This window comes from Macaca nemestrina, chromosome 7, assembly GCF_043159975.1.
Source record: "Macaca nemestrina isolate mMacNem1 chromosome 7, mMacNem.hap1, whole genome shotgun sequence".
NCBI lineage: Eukaryota > Metazoa > Chordata > Mammalia > Primates > Cercopithecidae > Macaca > Macaca nemestrina.
In genome coordinates this window covers 80,588,630-80,606,351 of record NC_092131.1, presented here as the reverse complement: position 1 = coordinate 80,606,351, position 17,722 = coordinate 80,588,630, and positions in this window count along the sequence as shown.

Here is a 17,722-nt window from a genome sequence, read left to right as displayed (position 1 = left end):
GATGGAGGCTCCACAAAATGTTAAAAATAGAGCTACCATGTAAATCCAGCATTGGGTGTAAAGCGAAAGGAGATCAAATCAGTATGTGGAAGAGATATCTGTACTCCTATGTATATTGTAGCATTGTTCACAACAGCCAAGATGTGGAATCTAAGTGTTCATCAATGGATGAATGAATAAAGCAAATGTGGTACAAATACACAATGGAATACTTTTCAGTCTTTTTTTTTTTTTTTTTCTCCGAGACGGAGTCTCACTCTGTCGCCCAGGCTGGAGAGCAGTGGCCAGATCTCAGCTCACTGCAAGCTCCGCCTCCCGGGTTTACGCCATTCTCCTGCCTCAGCCTCCCGAGTAGCTGGGACTACAGGCGCCCGCCACCTCGCCCGGCTATTTTTTTGTATTTTTTAGTATAGACGGGGTTTCACCGTGTTCGCCAGGGTGTTCGCCAGGATGGTCTCGATCTCCTGACCTCTTGATCCGCCCGTCTCGGCCTCCCAAAGTGCTGGGATTACAGGCTTCAGCCACCGCACCTGAGTACTTTTCAGTCTTAAAAACAAAGAAATCCTGTTGTTTGTGTCAACATAGAAAGATAAATAACACATGATCTTACTTATATGTAGAATCTTAAAAAGTCAAACTCATAGATGCTAAGAGTAGAATATTGGTTACTAGGGGCAGAGGGTGAGAAGTAATGTTGCCAAAGGATGTTTCTATCTATGTAAATTCACTAAATAAAATTATAGAGATGGTGAACAGATTAGTGGTTGTCTGAAGTTAGGCATTGGTTGGTCAAACTGGGTGTGTAGATATAACAAGGTTGCATGAGGAAACCTTATGGTTAGTATGAAACAGTTCTGTATCTTCTTTGTGGTTATAGTTATATACACTAGCACATGTGATAAAATTGCACAGAACTTAAAACATACCCATGCGTATACACATAAACAACCAAAGAAATGAGTGAGTATAAAACTGGTGGAATCTAAGAAAACTTCCTAGTTTTAATATTGTACTATAGTTTTCCAAGATGTTATCGCTGAATAGCAATGGGGAAAATTGGATGTCAGAAAACTGGAACTGTCCTCTACAGGTTTGTTTTTGTTTTTTGTTAGTTCCCGAGAACCTCTAACTATTTCAAAAGTAAAGGAACTAATCAATTAACTATATGGTTACTCAAAGTGAGGAAAGTGAGGTAAATTCATGGAAACAAAAAGGAAAGAGACTTTAAGAACAAGAAAGTTTGGCTTGTACAACTTGTTTAGAGGGCTCTATGTTCAAGATAGAAGGAACATAAAGAATGCATGTAGATACAAGTGTTTAAAATACAGAGGTTACATAGAGCAATTCTGTTGGAACCAGTTTAAGGTTAATGAAGTAGCAAGACATAAGTTTGGAACTTAGGTCAGACTTAGACATTGTAGATTGCTGATATCAGTAAGTAGGAGTCTGATATTAATAAGTACGCAGGTGATAGTGATGGAAAGTTTGTGAGATGGTAAGGGAAATGATTGAAGCTGTGATGAATTCACTCAAGATGAAGTAAACATAGAATTGTGTAAAGCCTATTTCAACAGCATAGATGAGAAATAATGATATTATACTGAATCACAGAAATTTTGATGAAAATGAAATCTATCATGTATAAGAATTGATTGGTTATAGGGCACATTAAAAAGAGATTAAATTTGTGATTCTCAAGATGTGTCTATAAGCAGATGAAGCTATTGATGAGCCCAAAAGCTTCTTAGCACTAAAAATACAGTTTGCATTTGCTTTCCTAGAAAGAGTTTTGCCAGGTCCATATTATTTTACTTTTTCTAGGGGTGGGCATTTACCGAACCAACATATGTAGATAGAAATCATTATGATCTTGAAGGAAACAAAGTACCATCTTTTTATGTAAAAAAAGACAAAAAGGGAAATAAAAAATAAGTATATTTCTTTTAGCCTATGGTCCGTGACTATGTCACAGAAGAGTGTCTATTTACTCACCTTATATACAACTGTATTCTATTAGAAAGTGTATTAACATTTCTTTGTTAATTTTCTGAAGATTTAACATATATTTTTTATATATATATGATGTTTAAGTATTAATTTGACTGTCTTTGAAATCAGTTTTAATATCAGCAAAATGGCCCAGCATGACAGCTCACGCCTGTAATTCCAGCACTTTGAGAGGCTAAGGCAGGTCAGGAGTTTGAGACCATCCTGGCCAAAAAGTGAAACCCTATCTCTACTGAAAATACAAAAATTAGCTGGGTGTGGTGGGGTGTGTCTGTAATCCCAGCTACTCGGGATGCTGAGGTAGGAGAATCGCTTTAACACAGGAGGCGGAGGTTGCAGTGAGCTAAGATCAGCCACTGCCCTCTAGCCTGGACAACAGAGCAAGACTCCATCTCAGACAAAACAAAACAAAACAAACAAACAAACAAAAACAGCAAAACGGTGCATTCTAGAAGTCCATTATGTTCCTTTGTTGAGGATGGAGGGAAAAGAGTAAGGCAGTTTTGAGAAGCAAATTTGTATGCCTTATTTATTTAAAGCTCTTCAGGTAAAGCAGATTACTTTCAAATGCTATGTAAAATATGGCTAGTAAACAGTTTTGAAGAACATTATATTAAAACTTTTCCCCGTAGCTCGTATACAAGGCCCATACTCACACCCCGACCATTTATTTCTTCTTCTTATCATGGATCAATATTGGATATAATCACTATGTTATATATATATATATATATTTCACCTTTATTATTTTTAGAATAATCCATTAATTTTCCCAAAACTTTAGGGTCTACACACAGGCTTTTGCAGACCACTGATTAAAATCTATACACTATTTCTTAAAGCAACTACTTGAAAAGTAATTGCAAAAATCAAAGAAAAACATAATCCTTTGCCCCAACTTAAAGTACAGTTAAAATAAATAAAAATGCTTTCATGGAATCAATACTGTATATGAAGTATGTAGATAAAAGTCTGCCATATTTTTTCCATGAAAAGTTGGCCAGTTCTCATACATTAAAGCTACAGGTAAACAACTATGCCTCAGAAAAGTCACAAATACAATTATAGTTATTCCCTAGTTTATGAGATATCATCACGTTCAGTGCATACGTTTTTCCTCTTTTTAAATTATTTCTTTTTATTCCCTACCACACTACCACAGTTTGTCTGTCCACCACCCTAGAAAGGGAAGAAAAAGAGGATCCCTTTCCCTGGTACTGACAGATTAATGAACATGCTTACACATGTTTCCTTGTAAGCCTATACCTGCACCTCAAAAATAATTGCTAGGTCAAGTCATGTGTATATGTAATTTAACTAAGAGCTTCCAGTTCCTCTTCGAAGCAAGTATACCAGTCTACCATGCAACTATCAGGACACTGTGTTGTACATCCACATATCTCTTTTAATATGGACATTATCCACCATTTATTTATTTATTTATTTATTTATTTGAGGTGGAGTCTCGCTCTGTTGCTTAGGCTGGAGTGCAGTGGCACTATCTCAGCTCACTGCAAGCTCCACTGCCCGGGTTCATGCCATTCTCCTGCCTCATCCTCCCAAGTAGCTGGGACTACAGGTGCCCACCACCATGCCTAGCCAAGTTTTTGTATTTTTAGTAGAGATAGGGTTTCACCCTATTAGCCAGGATGGTCTCTATCTCCTGACCTCGTGATCCTCCCGCCTCGGCCTCCTAAAGTGCAGCATTTCCTTTTTATGTCTGCTATAATGTGATAACTCATTGTTACTTGATTTATTATGTCTCTATCCCATAATGAATTTGACTTTCTCTTTACATTTTCTTCTGCTTTTAGGTTTATGCCTGTGCATATTTATTGACATATTCCATTCCACTTTGCCAGTTTGTGTATTTTTCTGATCTGTAGGAGTCCCTGCTCTCTTTTTATTTTCTCACCTCAACCCTCTAGGAACACATTTCACAAACAATAGTAAAAACTGTACACAACTGTACTGTACTACAGTTTGTGAAATGTGTCTCTAGAGGTTTGACAAGAGAAACAAAAAGAGAGCAAGAACTAATAAATAACTTATATTAATATCAATTTAGGTCTCTATTAAAACTTTTATTTCTGGTACCCAGAACTCAAATTCTATATTTTAATAGTTCATTAGGTGTATCTTATGAAAACTAAATTATGAGATCTAATGAAATTTGTTTTATTTCCCAAATAATAACTTATTGCTATGTGACAGTGGAAGAAAAATTCTAAGAAACAATGCAAGATGTTAAGCCATATAAAGATAAAGCTAGTTTGCAATCTAACATGATAAATAAATTAACGTTTCCATAAAATTGAGCTACTATTCTTTTCTCTTCACATATTGTAATAGATATACAGTGTAATAATACTTATAAATTTCACCAAAAATTTTTAAAACATTGAATATGTAAAATGAAGTTAAGATTCACTTATTAATAGTTTGCATTTAGACATTGTATTTATGTATTATTTATTGTCAATATATCTGGAATTTATACTTATAGAAACATAAAATTATAAATTGCACATCTATTTGGCACTGAATAGAAAGGTAATAGAGGTTTTAGGCTATAAATAACAGCTTCCATTTGATAAAGAAGATCCCTATAAACAAAGGATATTTTTGGCACATTGCACAGTTGATTTGAAACAACAAACCCTAATATATACAAGGATTTTGAACTTATGACTCAGATATTAAACATTTTTATACAGACTAATTAATGAGGGTGTTACAGACATTATTTGGACTCAACGATGTAATCTATACTTACAAGAACTTTGACTTTCTTCTCTTTGATTCTATAAGGAAAATAACTTCAAGGCTTTGGTTGCTGTAACTTTAGTAAGCTCAATTGCTATAGAAAATTGTATTTTTTTTAAAACTTGAGAACATAGCTAAAGATATTTCCTTATAACAAAAATTTATTTTACAAAGAATGCTAAAATTTTTCTAAAATATTATACTTAAAACATAGTGTAGGTTCTTGATGTTCCCCAATATACTCTCTACTAAGTATTGATCTTAAACTCTTAAATGTCTATATAACTTGCCTTTAACATGTAAATTCACAATTAACCTGTGATTGGTGTACTAGACTTTCCCACATCCAGAAGTGTGAGAAGTCAATTCTATTGTTTACAAATTTTCCAGTCTGTGGTATTTTCTTACAGCAGCACCTACGCACCAAGATGTCACGTATCTCATGATTACTTCCACCAAAACTGTGATATTACTTTTTTTAATACCTAAAGAATAAAAGATATAAATGCCATCTACGTGGAAACTGAAACCCTTTAAAAGTTGTCAACTTCTCTTCTGCTTGTTTTTATTGTCTAATTGGTAATGCACTACAGGACCCTACACAGACCAAGTTAAACTTTACAATATTTTCCATCATGATGTTTATTATTAAATAAATGAACTTTGTGGGAGGGAGTAGTTATAAGATATTGGTTACCAATGTAACATTTACAAACAAGTTTAGAATGTTACCAAAAGAAATACATTCATGTCCAGGTGCAGTGGCTCACGCCTGTAATCCCAGCACTTTGGGAAGCCAAGGTGGGTGGATTACGAGGTCAGGAGTTCAAGCCCAGCCTGGCCAAGATTGTGAAACCCTGTCTCTATTAAAAATACAAAAATTAGCCGGGCACAGTGGCAGGTGCCTATAGTCCCAGCTACTTGGGAGGCTGAGGCAAGAGAATCACTTGAACTGGGAGGATGGAGGTGGCAGTGAGCCAAGATCTGGCCACTGCACTCCAGCCTAGGCAACAGAGTGAGATTCCCTCTCAAAAAATAAATAAATAAATAAATAAATAAATAAATAAATAAAAGGAAATACATTCATAAACATTTTATTGCATGCAAATTTAACAATATGCTTTTGAAGGCCTGGATTTCAATTGAGAATACATGTTGCTTCATCTATTTACTGGAAACAGTGATATATCAGACACATACTAAAAACCAGTTTATAGAATGCAATCTAGCCTTAAGAAGTTTTATATACGAAAATGTAAGGTTTGGTAGTAGAATTAAATGTAAAACAGCTGAGAAAATTAATTTAGAACATATGGATTGAACATAATTAAGAAGAAGAAAATAACAACAGACCTGGAAATGCAAGATATACAGAATAGCCTTGGATAAATGTGTGGATCTAGAAAAAAATGATGTTTAGGACATTTTTACACAGATTCTTCGATACTGTCTTCCACAAAACACGAAATGTATGGATAATGTCATTAAAATTAATAATCTATGATATTATCATGTAAAAATAACTAAAAGATTGAAATGACTATCCAGATATTTCAAATTTCCTCTACTCAAAAAAATCACATTATTTCTATTAGGAAGATTTTTTTCTGTTTTAGTAGTTGGGGATAATAACGTGAAATAATTATCTGTTGCTCTAAATTTGGTTACTCCTAAAGCAAATACTGAAACAAGGACTGGGTACAAGAAGTTTATCTATAATGTAATTTAAGGGTGTACAGTTAAAGAGTAGTAAATATGAGACAGGTAATGTAGAAAAGCCAGGAACATGTATTAATGAGTGGAACGTCCTTGTGAGAAACAGGGAAGAAACACACTGGGAGCCTAAGTGACTATCTGTAACATACCTCTGAATTGTCCTACAAAAGGATGGATGAGTATGTGGTGAGGTTTGCTCCAGGGACAGTTACTTCTTCATTCTTCTAGGCTTCAATAATCTCACGCAGTACCTGAGAAAGCCCCTGCCCAGATTTCTAGCAGAGAAGCTGAGCCATTCGAGCATTTGAATAGGAAGCCACCAATATACTGAAATGATCTGTAACAACTTCAGGTTATGCAAATGGACCAAAGGAATATCAGACAGGGCATCAACAGGATCTGCTGCAATTGATGATTTTGAATTTGCCTTTTAGATCTATGTAGTGTCACCAAGTGTCAGAAATACTCTATCTTGCTTCTTCATGTAAATAGTTTAATTTAATTATGTCATCTATAAAACCTGTGATAAATTGACTAAGTGTATGGATTTTTTTTTCATCACTGTGTGGGCAAAAAGTCAAAAATAATCTGACCAGATATTACAACAGACCTGGAAATGCAAGGTATACAGAGTAGTCTTGGATAAATTTGTGGATCCAGTAAATGCTGCTCTGTGAGACTGGGGTGCCAGAAACTTGTAAATGTTCTTACAAAAAAGCTAAAGAAAAAGTTGAATACAAGTAAATGTTTGTCCCTAATTCTTTTTGTGTTATAAGTGTCTAGCACATCATTTGCCAGAAATCATCTTTGTGTTAGAAAACCTTGACTCTTTTCACGAAGGAAGTCAAAAACTCAATGTTGAATATCTCAACTGAATTTTTTTTAATTTAATTTAAAAATTCTTAGGGTTAAGTTTTATTATAATAGAATGGTCAGAATTATATTTAAAAAATAGAAATAGATGTAATATTTTGCACTAGAGTAAGAAGGCATATAGGAGTGAAATGTAAAACAGGTATACCTGTTATTCAGCTTGAACTTCAAAAACACTCATAAATACTTTACACTTAAAATGAGAGAATGTCTGTGTTGAGAAGATTGCCAGGTACCCTTTAAACTATGGAATTACTTGCTTTCTTCAAATTCAATAGGTAAAGCAGAATGCTCATCAAAGCAAGTAAGAAAATTCATGCACAATTTCTCAGTCATTCTAATGAAAATTCTGTGTTTAACTCCCCAAGCTCTCAATAAGTACATCTTTTAAGAAAATGCTTTAATCTATTTAATTGTTTTTGAAGTTTGATATTTCTTCTTTGAAAATGACTTTGCTACTAAGTTGTTTTTATTCATTCTGAAGAAGCAGAGCATAGCCATTCTATTCACATTTTAAGCAAATGTCTTTAAAGAAAAACATCCAGAAAAGCAAATACCATTATAGAATAACAATTAGAATGTTGAAGATCCAATAATATATAATAAAGATGTTACTTGCAAATGTATGTTTGTGTATCGCTCAATACTAACATATTCATGTCACTACAAATATCAAAATAGTATATTTTGTTTTCTTTCCTTTTGTAGAATTTTTGTGCTCTGGAGACTTAATGTCGTCTTTCCAAAAAAGGAAAAATTTAGATTTGACACACGTTAGTCTCACTCTTTTTGGCCCCAAAGCAGGAAAAATATTATGGATTTCTGCTTTATCATAAAATTTATAAAATTAAAATCTCTACACAGAATATCTTAAACGTAATTAATGATTTTGGCAAAAAGAGAAAGAAATTATCAAAGACATGCTATAACAAAACTCCCAAAACTAAAATGGCATGGGTTTCCACCATCGGTTACCAGCACAATGGTGGGAATAAAAATTATACCACAACATTAGAAAACTGAATGGCAGAATCTTATTAAGTCCACTCCTAGGTAATCCATCCACTCCTGGGTAACTATGCAATAGAAAGGGAAATATATGTCTGCACAGAGACATGTTTGTAAATGTTCATGGCAACTGTATTCAAAATGACAAATATCCCAAACCACCATGTGATATTGTGAAATATATATTTAGTGTTCTTTCCTGTTTCCTGGCATACAATTCCTAAAATCCTTGGAATCTCCAAAGTGCTGTCTTTTCGTATCCAAATGTTGACTGATAGATTCAGAATGGAGCTTCTCAGGAGAAAGACAAAGGTAGGATTAGAGGGTTACAACTCTCAGATGGGGCCTAAAGCCAAGTTGTTCACCAATGGCAAGTAGTTTAGTTAATCATGTCTACTTAATGAAGTCTCCATAAAAACCCAAGAGAGCAGGGTTCTGAGAAGCTCAGAATAGTTGAGTCAGTGGGAGTTCCTGGAGAGTGATGAGCCTGGTGGTGGGGAGAGGGGAAGATGGAAGCTCTATTCCCCTTCTCGGATGACTTTCCCTATGCATCGCTTCATCTGTTATCTTTTGTAATAAATCAGTAAATGTTAAGTGCAACCCCAAGTTCTGTGAACCACTCCAGCAAATTAGTCAAACCTGAAGAGAGGATCATGGGAATCTGAACTTGAAGTTAGTAGTGAGAAGTTCCAGGGACCTGGATTTGCAACTGGTGGAAAAGAGGAACAATTTGGTAAGACTGAGCCCTCAATGTGTTGTGTCTGGAGTCCAGACCCCAAGAGAATTCTTGGATCTTGGACAAGAAACAATTCAGGGTGAGTCCATAAAGTGAAGGCAAGTTTATTAGGAAAGTAAAGGAATAAAAGAATGGCTACTCCATAGACAGAGATGAACCAAGGACTGCTGGTTGCCCATTTTTATGGTTATTTCTTGATACTATGCTAAACAAGAGGTGGATTATTCATGCCTCTCATTTTTTTTTACCAGATAGAGCTAAACATCAACTTCCTGACATTGCCATGGCATTTGTAAACTACCATTGCACTGGTGGGAGTGTAGCAGTGAGGACGACCAGAGGTCAGTCTCATTGCCATCTTGGTTTTGGCTGGCTTCTTTACTGCAACCTGTTTTTATCAGCAAGGTCTTTAGGACCTGTGTCTTGTGCCAACCTCCTATCTCATGTTGTGACTTAGAATGCCTTAACCGCCTGTGAATGCAGCCCTGTAGGTCTCAGCCTCATTTCACCCAGCTCCTATTCAAAATGGAGTTGCTCTGGTTCTAACGCCTCTAACAAATGTGCAGGATCTGACACTATCTCTGGGTAGACAATGTCACAATTGTATTGAAGGACACCTGTTCGTGTCCATTGCAGCACAGACTGCTTGCTTAGTGGTGGAGAGAACCACCACCCACATCTGGTCACAGAAGTCTTCTGTGTTGATTATTGTTGTGGTGGTGTGAGAGCAGAGAAAAAACATAGTCTAAGTGTTTTCTCCAAACACACCCAAAGATACATCAACTAAAATATATAAGCAAATCATGGTATCTTCATAAAATGTAATACTACTCATCAACAACAAGAAATAAAGTACTGACAAAACAACAGTACGGATGAATCTCAAAAGTAGTATGCTAAGTTAAAGAAAAAAGACACTAAAGACTGTGTGCTTATATGAAATTCTAGAGAAGTCTAAACTATGTAACAGGATGATTGAAATATTCTAGCTGTTGATTGCAGGGGTAGTTACATTAATTTACACATTTCCCTAATGTCATCAATTATTTAATTAAAAGTAGAGAATTTTACTAAATATACATTTCACCTCAAAAAAGTGAATATGCACCAAGACATGTCACTGTGCAATCTTAGAATTCTAGGAACAAAGAGAAAATGCCAAAAAACTTCCGGAACGAAAAACAAAGTAAAAGGGAGCCATACAAGGCATTGCATAAACAAAAATTTAGAATGCTGTGCAGCAATACGTTTTCTACATTGAATTTAGTAACTGAATGATTTATCAATATAAATACAAACTATATGTGCTTCCTGGCTTGCAAAGGGCAAAAACAAACAACAACAACAACAAAGACCAAAAAAAGTTCCCGTTCACTAATTTCCAGAACGATACTGGTGAATGTACTGCAATAAAACAGATTGAGTATACAGGAAAGTACTTAAATGTGTAAAGCAAGGAAAAGGGGACTCAAATATTTAGAGATGGAAAGGGGATTTCCCAAGACGAGAAGGAAGGAATTCCAGTCAGGGAAATTACCACTTAAAGTGTTAGCCTGAGGCACCAGAGCAAGTGGTTTTGAAATACTGCCTAAACAGGAAACAACTGAAATTTTCTAGAAACTCAAGGAAGTTCTTTCCAGTTTCAGCTACAGCTGCAGGAATGCTGGTTTTATGGACACTACTGTTTTTTTCAAACAGACCCAAGCATCTGGCTACAACAACCTTCTCCAGTTAAAATCTTCACCTTTTCATCTGCCTTTTAAATCTTCAGCAGTGTCTCTCACCAGTTAACTCTAATTTAAAACTATAACAGTAAATATATGTTGAGAATTGTAGGTGCTACATTCTCTTCTAAACTGCAGAAGAAAATGTTGAAGGGTTGGTGGTGATGCCAAGTTCATAATGATCCAGCACTGATATCTTCCAGGAACAAATAATTAATATAAAAAAATTATGTTGTATGAAAACAGTTAAAAGATGTTTTAGAAAATTGATCCATTGAGCTTATAGAAAACAAAGCAAATGAAAACATTAATGATTAACTCTTAAAAAAGTAAAATTTTCCAAAGAAATAAGAAATATTAATCGTGTACTACAAGGCTTGGCCTAACTTTTATGTCGATGTATAATATAAACATCAAATTATGAGAATCAAAAATTTATTTATAACTATATTTGAACAATGGGGAGGAAAATTATTATTTGTATGTTAGTTGGAGTAGGTGCAAGATAATACCCAAGTACTTATCTATTATCATAGATGCTAATAAATGATATGCAGCATTGGAACAAAAATAAATTCCACTGGCACAAGATTACAGCAATTTCCTTGCCACTTATTGATCAACAGTCAAGCCATCTGCAACAGGGTCTGGAACTCAGCCCCAAGAGGAGTCTTATTTACGTGCTTCATCTACTGCCTCTTTTGTCTATTCTTTTTGTGTTACCTTTGCTAATTCTTCATTACTCTAATCTCAAATTATAGCTATGAATTCATATATTAGTTTCTCTGTGATGTTCAAATTACTTATTGTGTTTTGACTCCCTATTAGTCTTAACCCATTCAAATTTTAAAATTACTTTCTTAAAACATCATAAATATACAAAATGGAATGTCAGTTTTTAAACCAAAATAAAAGTTAGGTTTCCCCAAATATATGAATGGACCCCTTCTCCCTTTTGGAATTCAGGAAAAGCCAACCAGCATTAGTATCAACATAGACTTTAAATCTGATAAGAAATATTTGCAATCTGTTCTCTCTGAAGCTTGCTACCTGGAGGTCTCATCTGCATGATGAAACCTTGGCCTCCACTACCCCTTATTATTACCCAGACATTTATTTCTATTGATAATAACTCTTTTAACCAATTGCCAATCAGACAATTTTTAAATCCACCTATGACGTGGAAGCCCCCTCCCTTTCTATTTGTTCCACCCTTTCAGATACAACCAATGTAAATCTTACATGTATTAATTGATGCATTGTGTCTCCCTAAAATGCATAAAAGCAAGCTGTTCTCTGACCACCTTGGACACATACCATCAAGACCTCCTGAAGCTGTGTGATGGGCACACCCTTAACCTTGGAAAAATAAACTTTTTAAATTGATTGAGACCTGTCTCAGGTAATTTTGGGTTTCCAAATTGGTAACCACAGAATTCTGAGTAGAGGTGTCCCTGACTTTTAACAAATTTCCTACTGGTACTTGGTACCAGCTTGAGTTATCCTTACAGCTCAAACCAATAGGACAATTTGCTGAGGTCTGGGAGCTCCCCCACCTCCAGAGAATTCGTGGTCTTTCCAAATTTGGTTGAGATGAGTGGTTTATTTTGCTGTACAACTCCTTTTCTGAAGTTTTACTTGCTACCAACAAGGACGGCGAGTTTTTCTGCTTAAATGACAATGGAAAGCAAATAACTCCTTTCTGGAGTTTCAGCTAATTTCCAATAGGGAAGGTGATTTTGAGAGGTTTTCTACTTCTTGCTTCTAAGATGGTAAAGAGCAGTCTTGAGCCGGGGCCCCATTCCTAGGTAAGTAGCTGAATTGGGGATTTTTGTCTTAGAAATTGTCCTCAATGACTAAAAGTTAAAATTGACAACCAACGGGTCTTAATTTAGAGTGCTCATTAATCATATTGTTGGGTTTTTTGTTGTTGTTCCAGTCTTTCTCTCATCAAATTTGACCAACGTTACCTGACTTGATCTAATCCGAGTAAGAATTTCGAATTGTAGGGAACAAGACCTCTGAATTGGCTAAAATTCCTCACAGCTGCAACAACAACAGCAGTGACAACAACGAAGACATGCATTTGGTTTTTGTGTTTGCTTCTTGTCTTAAAAACATTGTTCTGTTTCCTTTTCCTCCACTTTATTCCGCCTTCCCCTTTTGCCATCTTTGGTACCAAGGAAAATCTAGAGAAGGCTTCTAATGACTCAAACCCCTTAAAGAACACAGAACAAAGGCACTGCTCACTCCTTTTGGGGGTGTTCTTTTTAGTTTGTTAAGTTTCAAGAGTCATGGACAGATTCCTCTTGGGTCTACAGCCCTGCTTTCTTGTATCACATTACCTGACCTCTTTGGTTTTTGGGTACCAGAGATCACCTTGTAATGTAAGATTTGACTTTGGCAAAAGATAGTTAGGGGTGGCTGAGGACAGTCTAGATAAAGTGGTCTTAGCTGTGGGTTCCCCCCTCCCCACTAAGAAGTTGTCATTTAGGATCTTAATTCCAATTTGGAGGTGCATTCTATAGGATTTTCTCCATCACTTTTTCTCTCCAAATTAATCTTGTTTGGCTTGTATTTGCATTTGCGTGAGAAACTGAACTGTCATTTTTATAGTTAAATGAGAGACTGAGTTTCCTCAGCTCCAAAGAGGCAAGGCATTTTGCACTTCTCAGCCAAAAGGTGTCCCTGGGTGATCAAAGGCCAACTGGAAATGTCTGGGGGTTTGACACCCCATGATATACAGCAGTCCTACAGGGAGCCCTAAACAACATTAGTTTAAAAGGAATCAGTCAAGTAATGCATATAGGAGCTGGGTGCTCAATATTTTGAGGTTTTTTGAAAGTGCAATACCTCTATAGAGAATAACTGAGACGTGTAAGAGGACAGAAGCAACTCAATGGTGACACAATGTGGAGTCCCACCTACAACCAGCACATTTCAATCTACTATACTAAACCCTAGGTCCCAGCTGGAAAAATGAAGCAGAAGCAGAAGCAGAAGCAGACACAGGAGAAGAAGCAGAGAAGAAGAAGAAGAAGAAGAAGAAGAAGAAGAAGAAGAAGAAAGAAGAAGAAGAAGAAGAAGAAGAAGAAGAAGAAGAAGAAGAAGAAGAAGAAGAAGAAGAAGAAGAAGAAGAAGAAGAAGAAGAAGGGGAGGAGGAGGAGGAGGAGGAGGAGGAGGAGGAGGAGGAGGAGGAGGAGGAGGAGGAGGAAGAGGAAGAGGAAGAGGAAGAGACAAATAGTCTAAGAATGAGAAAAGTCAAAAGAGAATGGCTTCCTTTTGGGTACCCCGTTAGTTTTACGGCACCTATACTTGCAAGTGTTTGTGTAAAATGAGAAATTTCAAAGGCATGTCATGTTTTTCTAGTACTCCAGCTGGTCTATATATTATAATCTTTGTGCACATTTAAAACTGATGGACAAATTACATCAAGAAAAAATTCAGAGCCCCAAAGTCTACCTGCAACTATAAAGTTCTTAAGTTCTCTATTTATTTCTTTTCTGCCTGCTTTACATCTGATGTTACTTTTCTATTGAGATAAAAACCAGTTTAGATACAACCTTTTCCCCCCCACCCCCAAACTGGTGTGTTTCTATGAATATCTCATAGCTATGGTTCTGAAGCAAAAGCTATAGGATCTCTGTTTGTATAAGTGTGTATGTGTGTTTTATGTGTACATACACATATTTTATTATGTGTTTTTGGCCACTAGATACCAAATTGGCTTAAAGTTAAAGAGTACACATAAATAAGAACCCCAAATGCTTTTCAAGTTCATGTGACTTAAGTAAAATCTTTAATAAATAAGGTGACTTTAAAAATATTGGTTAAGTAGTATTAGAAATGTCTTAAGAATTGTTAGCATTTTTATTTTCATTAATTAATCAAGTTATTTTATACTTACGGGTGCAGAATACTATTATAAGGTTTCAAAATTTGCCAAAACACTTATAAAATTATAATCCCATCCCAAAACAGAATGGTCTTTCCTTGTGTAATGTTTAATAAATAAAACATTTATTTTTTGGTTTAATGAAAACAGATAAATTCTGAGTTATGGGTAAAATACCTGTATTTTTAACCTTAAGGTTTTACTTAGGTGAACAACTGAAATTCGTAGGTTTAAACATGGTTAACAGAAAAATAATTTCAAATGATAGTATTCAGAGTTTTATAAATAATCTAGGTAAACTATTAAATAACCGGAAAAATGCTTGTACTAGAAAAAATGCTTGTTAACAAACTTGTCATATAATTTAGAATCTAAGTTTATATTAAATAATAGATATTTTTCTGCCAGGTTTATATCTGATGTTACTTTTAATTAATATTTTTAATTAGTTAAGTGGGCAATTACCAAATTAAAAATTATAGAAAAAAACATATTTAAAATATATTTTTATTAAAAGGTAAAATTTTGTCTAATCCAAAGGTTAAAGGTTATATATAAAACAAGATGAAATAAACCAAGAAATAAGAGAGATGTAAAGAAAGTTACAGATATGAAGAGATATTTTTGCTATGAAATCTTGAAAGCAATATCATATGAGAAAAAATCTTGCATGACGAATTTTTGTCCTAAAATGAAATGATTCATTGTCTGAAAAAGAGGGCTATTTGAGACAAACCAGAAAGTCCAAAAATGTTGTGAATGGTCTGTGTAAGTCATAATGATACTAATAAAAAAGGAAATTATAAAAATGTTATATGATTAAGTTGACTATAATTAAAATTATAATTGTTTTTCCAAAAATTGAAATTTGATATAAAACGGTTAAATATAAAACTAAAAAACCGATTAGAAGATTTTATTAAAAATATTGAGTTACTCTTATGGTGAGAAGTTTTTAATTTTTAAATTCTATAATGTTTCTTTTTGAAATTATTCAGATTAATATCTCAGAAACTGCAACCTGTTGCTTCAGTTCTTTCTCTCTTTTGCAAGGCCTGGGATGGTAACTCTCTCTTTCACCTTTTGTTGGTTCCTGTAACTTTTTAAATTAATTATCTAAAGTAAGGGAGAGAATTTTTGAAAATAAGCAAAAGAAAAATCTTTTGGATCTTCTCTTGTGGCATGTCTGCTATATCTATATGTTTGTATGTGTCATGTGGAAGTGATATTTCACTACGAAACTATATGAAAGTGCTCTAATCAATTCGTTTAAAGAAAAGAAAGTGCCTATCAGACTGATAGAAGCTAGTTCAGATCCTTTTTAGTTCACATGACCTTGGTAATCTTTGGTAAGCTTAATTTGGTAAATTTAATCTCAAAATTATCTCTAGTAGTTTAAAATTTAAAGTTATATTATGCTACATTACATAACTTCAGTTTTTTTCACTGGCACTTTGGATTATTAAGAGTTAAAATAATAGCCAATAAAAGGTGTTTTTGGTGAAGTTTGTAAAAACACAATGATGTGGTTTTTGCTAAGGAAAATGTAATTCTTTTTCCTAGTTTGGAGACTGTTTCAGAGTTGCTTTAAAATAAAGAAAAAGATCGTATAAATAAAACTAAATGAGTAAAGACAAAAATGAAAAGGCAGGTGACAGGAAAACTTGATTATTGAGTGGCCACGTGGTTACCCATCTTAAAGAGCTGCAGCTGGGCTGCATTCAATTACTAAAGGTAAAAGCTACAGTGGAATTTAGAGATGGATCATACTCAGTCTCACGGAATTAGTTCACCGAACTAATTAATTACAGAAATGCAAATTAATAAGAAAAAAGCAAAATATTCAATCTCTTGGTTATTGTTATCTGTAACAGCTAACTGAAAGTAAAAGAGTGCCGGGTTTGGCCTTAAGGATGGGCCAAGCTTAGATGTGGGTCTGTCTCAGGTCAGGCCACCAGCCTGAAAGCTACACACAAAATGAAAAATTAAGCCAGGGCAATAAAACTTACCTCTTAGACCTGTGGTTACCAAGAAGTTAGTCAATGCAGGAGAATGGCAAGACCAAGCAACCATTAAAAAGAGTGTATAATGTAAAGGAATTGTTCCATTTTGTAGATTGGTATCATCAGTTTCCTGAGAAATCTTTGCTATAGTGAATTGTACAAATAACTACTTTAAGGACAGAATCTTTAATTTAAATGCTACAGAATGAAAGGGCTTGTTTAAGTTTACGCAAGGCCCATAGCTTACTATTAAACATTTGCTGATGAGTACATGTAAAACAAATGCACAGGAGGTTATTCCTGAGAAAACAACCTGCCCAGTGACCAGATAAATGCCACTGTAAGGTCTGTTTACCCTAAGAAGGAAATTGCCTAACTCTCCCTAAAAATGTCAAGTAGAGCACCCCAGATGAAGCAGTTAATATGCTTCATATTTGAAAGCCCGGTGGGACTGGCTTTATGATGACCCATCCTGTTCATTCTCTAACATTAAAAGGCCCCGCATCCATTTTCTGCATTTACCCCAAATTGGGGAAATTTAAGAAATATCAAAAGGCAAAGGTTATAATAAGAAGCTAATATTTCGTGAAGCAAGGCTAAGGCAAATTATGATAAAGATTGACAAAAGAGACTGAGTTCCTTGGCTCAACCCATGGCTGGGGACCCAGATCCTCTTTCAAGGGAAAAGGTAAAATAGACTGTGGGTAGGAAAAAAAAAAAAAAAAGGTTCTGGGACCAAAGCATAAAAATGTATAAATTACTAGAGTTATAAAATTTGAGATGTTTAAACAGATTTCATAAAAGGTAGTTGTGACTCCTTTACATAAACGGCTATGAAAATAGATATTGTATCTGACGGGGGAAGGTTTCCCTATCTAGTACCATAAAACCGAAGGCATGTAAGTCTATTCTATGAGACGTGTTCATTGGACTGTGGAGAAAAAGTTAAATATTGAATTTGAACTCAATTGAACATAGACACAAACAATGGTCA